Below are 8314 nucleotides of genomic sequence, written 5' to 3'. Positions count from 1 at the left end.
CTTTTATGGGACAGAGAGGTGTGCTGTGATGGATTAGGGGTGGAGCCTGGTGTATCGGTATCTGTACCTGAGAAATGCACCCCTCCCCCTCCCCCTCCCTTTCCCCTCCCCTTCCCCTCCCCCTCCCCCTCCTCCCTCCCCCCCCCCGCCCCGAGTGCCCCTGCCAGGCAGCTGAGGCTGGAGCTGATTCCCAGACAGCTTCTCCCCTGGCTGAGGCCCTGGCCCCTTACAAACAGCACAGAAGCCCCAGCCAGCCAGGCCCGGGCTTCCTGGGGGGCTGGTCAGGGCCTAGAGGAGTGAGGCCCATTCGGGACACACACCCTCCCCAGCTCCCTGCGGTCCTGTCTTGGGGGGACTCAGACCTTTGCATCAGGAGCCAGACAGATATGACAATTCCCACATACTCTGGGAGCTTGAACAAGTTATGCCATCTCTGGGCCCAGTTTCTTCACTCTAAGATAGAAATAATAATACTCACTTCATAGGATTGACCCAGGACCTAGCACATAGCTACTCAATCACTATTGAAGGAATGAATGAATGAATGAATAGAAAGATGACTAGGTTGGGAGGGGTCTGGAGACCCATCCTTAGCAACTTTATTTCTTCAACATCTCACCTTGCTTGATCCAAACGTGCCAAAGTCTCTCCCCATTTCCCAGCTCCATCCATAAATGTCCCCCACATCCTCTCATGGTCAGGCTGTGACTCCCTCTTGGTCTGGCTGGTTGCCTCCCAATAGCCCCTGTGCCCAGGTGGTTTCCCTGATGGCGACTGGCTTAGGAGTGGCACATGACCTGGCTCTGGCCAATGAAGCAGGAGGGGAGGTCTTCTGGGAGGCTGCAGGGAGGGAGTTCCTGGCTCCCAAGAGAAAGATACTAGAGGAAATGGCCTCTTTCTGCCTCTGGATATTGTCATGTCCACTGGTGACATAGGAACTCGTGCAGCCTTCTTGTGGCCATGAGGGGAACTGGCCAGAGGACAAAGCCAATGATGGGGATCGTACAGCAGAGGGTTCCTGAACTGCTGGTCATACCACACCAACTGCCCACCTGCCTCTGGACTTCTCTCTGTGTGAGATAATGAAGGTCCTCATTTGTTAAGCCAATTTGAGTTGGGGTTTTGTTACTCACAGCTAAACGTGTCCTGCCTGATGTTCTCTCCAGCCCCTACCTGCATCATTCCCAGCACTAGTCAGCAGATGTGCCCAGTCCTGGGCTTTGTTCTAAGGACCCTGAGATGAGCCAGACTCTGTGCCTCCCCTGGGGAAGCTCATAGTTGTGAAGGGAGAGCCTGGCAGGTAATTATCAATAGATGGTTGCAAGCTTGTGAGCAGAGGCTGAGGGTATCTGGGGAGGGACAGACTAACTGTCCTGGGCAGTTAGAGAAGGGTTATGGGATATGGGTTTTGAAGGATGCCTAGGGGTTTCACAGACAGACAAAAAGAATGTGTTCCAGGCAGAGCTAACAAGGTCAGTGAAGGGGTACCACTTTGCTTAGAGAACATTGGTGAAGCTCAAGTTAGGTCCATTGAGGAGTGCTGAGCAGGGGCTGAGTGTCTCGCCCAGGAATCTGTGTATCCTGGGGAGCCAACAGAAGTTTTATGCAATACGTACATTTTGGATTAGAAGAGCCTGGGTGTTCAGGAGTGAAGTGACAAGGATCTTACCCGGGTGGGAACAGAGGGGAGAAATGGGGGAACTGGTGAAAGAGGTATTGTAGAGGCCCAATCCTTGGCCTTGGTGACTGAAGGAGAGAGTGAGGGTGAAGGGGGAGGGGAACGTGATGGCCAGATTCCTGGTATATGAGGGAGAAGGGGAGGTTGTATAAATCTTGGAGCAGGGGACTGTGGTAGCCAGTCTCCAGGATGGCCCCCAACGATCCTGCGTCCTGATAGTCACGTCATTGTGTAGTCCCCACCTACACTGTACCAAGACTGGCCTACGTGGCCAGTAGAATATGCAGAAAGAATGATTTGTGACTCCCAAAACTGGATCATAAAAGACATCATAACTTCTGCCTTACCCTCTCTTCCATCACCAGCTCTGGGGGAAAAGCCAGCTGGCACATTGTGGGTACATTCAAGCAGCCTCATGGAGAGACCTAGGTGCTACAGGATGGAGCCCTCTGTCAACAGCCGGCAAGGCACTGGGCTCTCCCACCAACAGCCATTATGAGTGGGAAATGGAAACAGATCCTCCGGCCCCAGTCAAACCTTCAGATGACACCTCGGCTATAATCTCAAGAGAGGCCTTGAGCAGAACCACACTGTGAAGTTGCTCCCAAATTTCTGACCCACAAAAACTGTGAGATAATAAATATTTGTTATTTTAAGCTGCTAGATCTGGGCGTAATTTGTTATACAGCAATAGATAATATTGGGACTTAAGCCATCAAGATCTTATTTTCCTACCTGTCCTTCCTAGAGTGAGGGAAGACTATTATTGTCAATGGGCGAGGCACTCCCCAGCCCACATGGTCCACGCCTTCATCCACCTCTCTTTACAGCTTACAGACGATTTTTACATGAGCAAAGCTTTCACTGTTGCAACCAACCCCAGGCGGTAGTTATAATCCCTGTTTTACAGAGGGGGAAACTGAGGCTCAGAGAGTTGGAGTGACTTGCTGAAGATTATACAGGTTGTCAGTGGCGGGGCCTGGACCAGAACCAGGTCTGTTCCCAGGCTCTGAGAGGATCCACATCCTACCTGATGTAGAACAAAGAATGTTGCCCGCCATCCAGTTCTTCAAGGATCAAGTCATTAGCCACTGCAGTCACTGACCTACAGTGCACCCCAAAAGGAATTCAACACCAAGAACAGGATGAGGCACTCTGTGCTTTGAAAAAACAGGCCCCTTAGATAGTTAGATACATCTCAGGAAGAATTTTAATGGACCCAGATTCTTGCACCTTCCCATACATAGAAGAAGCACTAAAATCATTAACTGAGATATCTGTTTCTTGTGACTAGCAGTGACCTTTTACCCAAAGGTATACTTGATTGCATGTATTCTGCAGCCAGGATCCTATATCCATGTGTCCTGGCTTCTTCCCCACTACCGCTTTGGAGCAGTCTCCTCAGAACTACGGAGAGGCTGTCTCCCGGGCTATGGTCTTCAGTAAGCCCCCTGAATAAAAACTGAAACTTACAACTCTTAGGTTGTGTGTTTTTCTTTTGGTCAACAGTGAGCACACAGTAGGTCCTCAGCACAGCCTGGGACCTGACTGGCCAGGTGAAAAGGCTGGAGAGCCCAGCCACAGGAGCCTGCGCTGAGGGAGCAGCTCCAGCCTCCCAGGACATTTCCAGGATGGTGGCTCTATCAGTGGTGGCCCTGGCATTGACAATGGTCTTGGAAGGCCTGCCTGGGTCAGATGGCACCCCCTGTATTATTAGGTGGCTCTTCAAGGAACCCAGCTTCCTCTCCTTTCTGAGACTCAGCTCCAGGCCTAGGAGCCCTTGAGGCCAGGGACTGAGGGGCTGATCGCATCCTCTGAGAACCGCATGAGCAATGAAGGAGTCAGGGAGGGAGCCCAGGAGCATCCTTAGCTGGGGCTGAAGGAAGCTGGCACTGCATCCCTTGCCTTGGCCTCAAGTTCCACATTTCATCACAGAGCCCTTTATGCTACACCAGATGGGGGGCCACGAAGAAAGAACCCTCAAGGGACTTGCGGGTACACAGGGAGACAGGCAGACACCCGGCAGCCTGCCGGGCAGGACAGGAGGTGCTGTGGGTTGTATGAGAGGCCCTGGAGTGGGAGAAGCAGGGTGGACCTGACACCAACTCGTCAGTACTTCCAACCCACAGGCCAGTGTGGGGAGGGCTCCGTGCTTGCCTCTGCCAGTGGACATGAAGGGCTTGGTCTCAGCACTGCCTTTCTGGAAAGTCTGCTCCACTGTTCCCAGCATCTCCATATATCCCACTGGTCCTCCTGGTAATGGCTGTTACTCACAGTGGGGCTTCTCTCCAGCCTCACTCTTACTCATTCTGCAGCCAGAAAGCCGGTGAGGCTCCCAGAGTCATCTCATCCCATTTCGTCCAAGCTCTGGCCCCAGGAATAGCCTCTCCCCTTGTGGATAAGGCCCCGCCACCCACGCCCACTGAAGAGCCGCTGAACACAGGTGAGGGTGCTTTGTGGAAAACAGCCCTAAGTAGATTTAGCAAATAAAAATACAGGCTACTCAGTTAAATGTGAATTTCAGGTAAACAATAAATAATTTTTAGTATATCACAAATATTACAAGGGACTTACTTATACTTAAAAATTATTCATGATTTATCTGAAATTCAGTTTAACTGGGTATCCTGTATTTTACCTGGCAACTCTAGTACTAAGCCTCTGAAGTCACTGCTGTTTCCACCTCCACCTGGGAGTGGCTTTGGTCCTCAGAAATCTTAAGTTAATGGACCCTTACCGGGCTCTGACTCACTGCCAAACACCCTGCTAAAGTCGAAGGCCCTGAAGACAAACTAGGCAGGATCCCTTCTCTCAAGTAGGGAAAGGAGACATGCAACCAAATAAATTGTAAAGTACTGGGTATCAGGGAGGCACTCAGCTGCCAGCAACAGAAAACCCAATCAACAATGGCTTAAATGAAGAAGGCTTTGTTTCTCACACAAAACAAGAAGTCCAAGTATGTCTGCTGCTAGCTTTGGCTCAGCAGTTCAATAGTATCAGAACCAAGATTTCTGTAATGTCCTTGACTTTTCCCTCATGGTCTCAAGATGGCTGCCATGGCTCCAGCCATCATATCTGTGTTCAAGATGGAATAAAGAGTGGAAGGCAAAGGTTTTCCAACCCTGCCTGCTGCAATAGATTTATATTCATGTCTTATTGGGCAGAATTGGGTCATATGGCCACCTCTAACTGTAAGGGAGGCTGGAAAAGTAGACCATAGGATTATCATAATTGGATTAGATCCATCCCAATGTACTGCTGGGGCTGAGACCACTGTTTCCCCAAAGGAAGATGAGGGGAGAGGGCATTGGGCAGGCCCAACTGGTCTGCCATGTGTTCCAACAGAGGTTTGTACTAAGTGCTAAGGGAATACCCAAGGATGTAGTGACATGCTCTACCAGAGGGGTGGTAGTCAGGGAAGGCTTCACGGAGGAGGTGGCTTTTGAGCTGAGACTTGTGGGATCACTGGGCATTTGCCAGGAGGAGAAGGGAATTCCAGACAGGGAGGACAGTGCAAATAACTGCAAGGTAGGCACAGTAACTGCTGCAGCCAGGGGTGGATGGAGCTCTCAGTGAGGCCATCCTGAAGGGCCTTGATGGCCATACTAAGAAGTTTGTGCTTTACCCCAAGGACAGTTTTCTCTCATCTTACTCAATGTCTCAGCGGCATTTGGCCCCTTTGAATGCCCCTCCACTCTCGCCTTCTGTGGCTTGTGACCCTCTGGTGCTCTTTTCCTCATCTCCTGCTCAGGGTCCTTTGTGAACTCCTGCTCCTCTACCTGGCCAGCCAGGGTCCTCGGTTTAAACGCCCCACTGAACCATGTTCCTTTACCCCAGAGCACTTGCCGCGGTTGGTAATTAGATATTCATTTGTGTGGCTGTGTGATTACTGGCTTTCTCCCCTCCAGCCTGTAAGCTGATCCTGTGCACCCGCGCCTGGCACAGAGCAGACCCTTCCTGAACACCTGTTGAATGAGCTGATGAACAAAGGCAATGTGTGTGATGGCGGGGGGGGGGGGGGGGGCGCGGCATCAAAGGGGTGTGAGCTGGGAGGAGCTGTGGCTTGTTTCCTTGTGTTCCGGTCACTCCGTTGGCCACTGATCAGAGGGGACAGGAATGGGGGATGGGTACAGGGAGGCTGGAAAGGGGAGACCAGATAGGATGCTTTCAGGTCTTTGGTTCTGCCTCTGAGGACCCCAGACCAGTACGGGTGGGCCCCCATTGAGGCAAAAAGAGATCTTATTCCCACCTGGTGTTTCTCATCTCTGGGCACCTGGCTTCTTCCTTGCAGGAAGAGGATGGTAACATGCAGCCACCCCCTCCCCGGCCAGCTTGGGGCAAAGGCGGCCGAGAAAGGGACAGCATGGTTTTCGAGTGGGCCTTCTTCCTGTGTACACAGCTTTCTCATTGCACCGGCTGGTCCAGGGTGGGGCCCACTCTCCATCCTCAAGACCCAGCAATTCCCAGCAAAGCCCTGAACAAGGGACCAGAGCCTGAAGAAGGGTGGCACCTTGCAGCTGTGTTTGCTTCCGAGCAGTGATCCAGACCCCTGGAAAGGTGAGGTCTGTTGACACCACTGCCCCCATCACCTACCACCCTCCCAGAGCCCTCAGGGAGGTACAGCCCGCAAAGGATGACTCGGGTGTCGTTGTCCGAGCAGGGGGTTGGAAAAGAATTTCCAGGCACAAGGCAGAATGTAAGGAAGGTAGAGTTTATTAAAGAGAAGGGTCGCTGCAAGAACAGCGGGCCGACTTCCTGGTAGCCAGGGAAAGTCGACAGTAAGCATGGGTTGCTGGTCTGTTTTTATAGCCAGGGAACCTGCAAGTCATCTGCTGACTGGGCAGAGTATGTATACTTTCAGTGTGCTGAGCGGGAGAAAAACACGGCAAATGTCTTTCCTTATATGGGATGGGAAAGGGACAGGACATGCTGCTTGGGGGGGCTCTGGGACATTGCAATGGTCACATTGTGATAGAGTGATAGGAGTCCTGTAAATCTTTGTTCCAGCAATATTCGCCCCTTGAGTTTATCTTGTTCTTTGTCCTTGGAGCACACCACATCGGGTGTAGGGCAGGGAGGGAGGAGAGGAGAGACAAGGCTGGCTCTAGGTGTAGTTCACACAGTAGGGAACAGACAGAAGCTGAGCAGTGGGGAGAAATGCCCATTATGTGGACGAGGCCCAGGTAGACTGTGATCTGCCCCAATTCTGCCCAAATTCTCAGAGAGTTAATGGTCTTCAGGACCCTACAGCACCTCACATTCAGCCTCCACAGCACCCCTTGTCTGCTCACCTTGGTGACGGGTCCACACCGTCTTCCAAGGCAGCCTGTTCATCCTCAGCTGGGCCCCCCTGGCCGCTGTACCAGCCCACGCAGCTCCCAGAGCAGGCTCCGCGGTGGGCAACATGACCTTCGTTCTGCAGTTGAGTGACCTGAACTGGGAGGCCAAGGTCACACAGTGAAGCCGGCCTCCTGACGACCATGCCGGTGCCCCCCACACCCGAGAGCGGGCAGCACCCCCGTGGTCCCTCCCTCTCCAGAGCTCAGCCCTGCCTGGCCAGCCCCTCTTCCACCTCTCCCAACAGAAGACACACACACACACACGCACACGCACACACACGCATGCACGCACACACACATGCACACACGCACGCACGCGCGCGTGCACACACACACACACTTCCAGCACCAAGTTCTGCTGCAGAAGGAGCAGACACCCTGGCGGACCTTTCTGGTTCTCCCTGTCCTGTACTAGAAGCTGGCCCTTTGCCTTCCACAGGCTTGCGAGGAACCTTCTGGACTTCTCCCCAGGACTTTTCCTTTTGTCTCTCTGTGTCCCCATCTGGGCGCAGCCCTCTCCTCTCTAAGGGGGAGCACAGCTCGGCTCTCACTGCAGAGGGGTGAGACCAGGAGGGGCCCGCGGACCCGCAAGAGAGGCTCAGCAGGCTGGACTCCAGCCAGGAATTGTGTCCCCAGCTGATGACGACACTCCCAGCGCCGCCACGTTGCAGCCGAGTGGACCCCGGCCGTACCCAGTGGGCTGGCACAGAGGTTAGAACCCAGAGCTTTGGCATCTGCCTCCTGGGTTCAATCCTCGCTTCTTAATTGTATGACTTTTGATGATTTACTTTGCTTCTCTGCGTGTCGGTTTTACTATATGACAACAGCGATGAGTCATTCCTACCTCATAGGAGCATTGCAATGATTAAACGAGTTACTACATTTATCCAGCAAATATTTGTTGAGTGCCTGCCGTGTGCCGGGACTGGGAGAACAAGAACCGTTCTGGGCACGGGGGATAACGTTGGGAATGAAACCAAGGCTCTGATCTCATGGAACTTAATTTTTTTTTTTTTTTGGCCATGTTGCACGGCTTACGGGATCTTAGTTCCCCGACCAGAGATGGAACCCATGCCCTTGGCAGTGAAAGCACGGAGTCCTAACCACTGGACCGCCAGGGCAGTCCCTCATGGAACTTTATATATATGTTGGGAAGGGGTTCTGTGCGAGGGAGGGGCTCCTGAGGGGGTGGAGGGGAGGGGAGTTCTCTGACAGGGAGGGGGAGCGAGGTTCTGTGAGGGCAAGGGGGAGAGTGGGCTCCATGCAGGGGAGGGGTTCATGGAGGAATCCGGTCCCC

At 52.9% G+C, this 8314-nt stretch overlaps 1 long non-coding RNA gene across 1 annotated transcript; it reads left to right on the top strand.

The window, feature by feature from the left end:
- The first annotated feature begins 5764 nt into the window (after positions 1-5764).
- Positions 5765-7903, top strand: LOC309645066. The gene is made up of 2 exons (XR_014254718.1): positions 5765-6235; positions 7457-7903. It is a non-coding gene; the product is annotated as an uncharacterized lncRNA (long non-coding RNA).
- Positions 7904-8314: the final 411 nt, after the last annotated feature.

This window comes from Balaenoptera physalus, assembly GCF_965194825.1.
Source record: "Balaenoptera physalus genome assembly, chromosome: 16".
NCBI lineage: Eukaryota > Metazoa > Chordata > Mammalia > Artiodactyla > Balaenopteridae > Balaenoptera > Balaenoptera physalus.
Note: the sequence above shows the minus strand (reverse complement) of the source record. Positions and strands in the feature narration are given on the sequence as shown.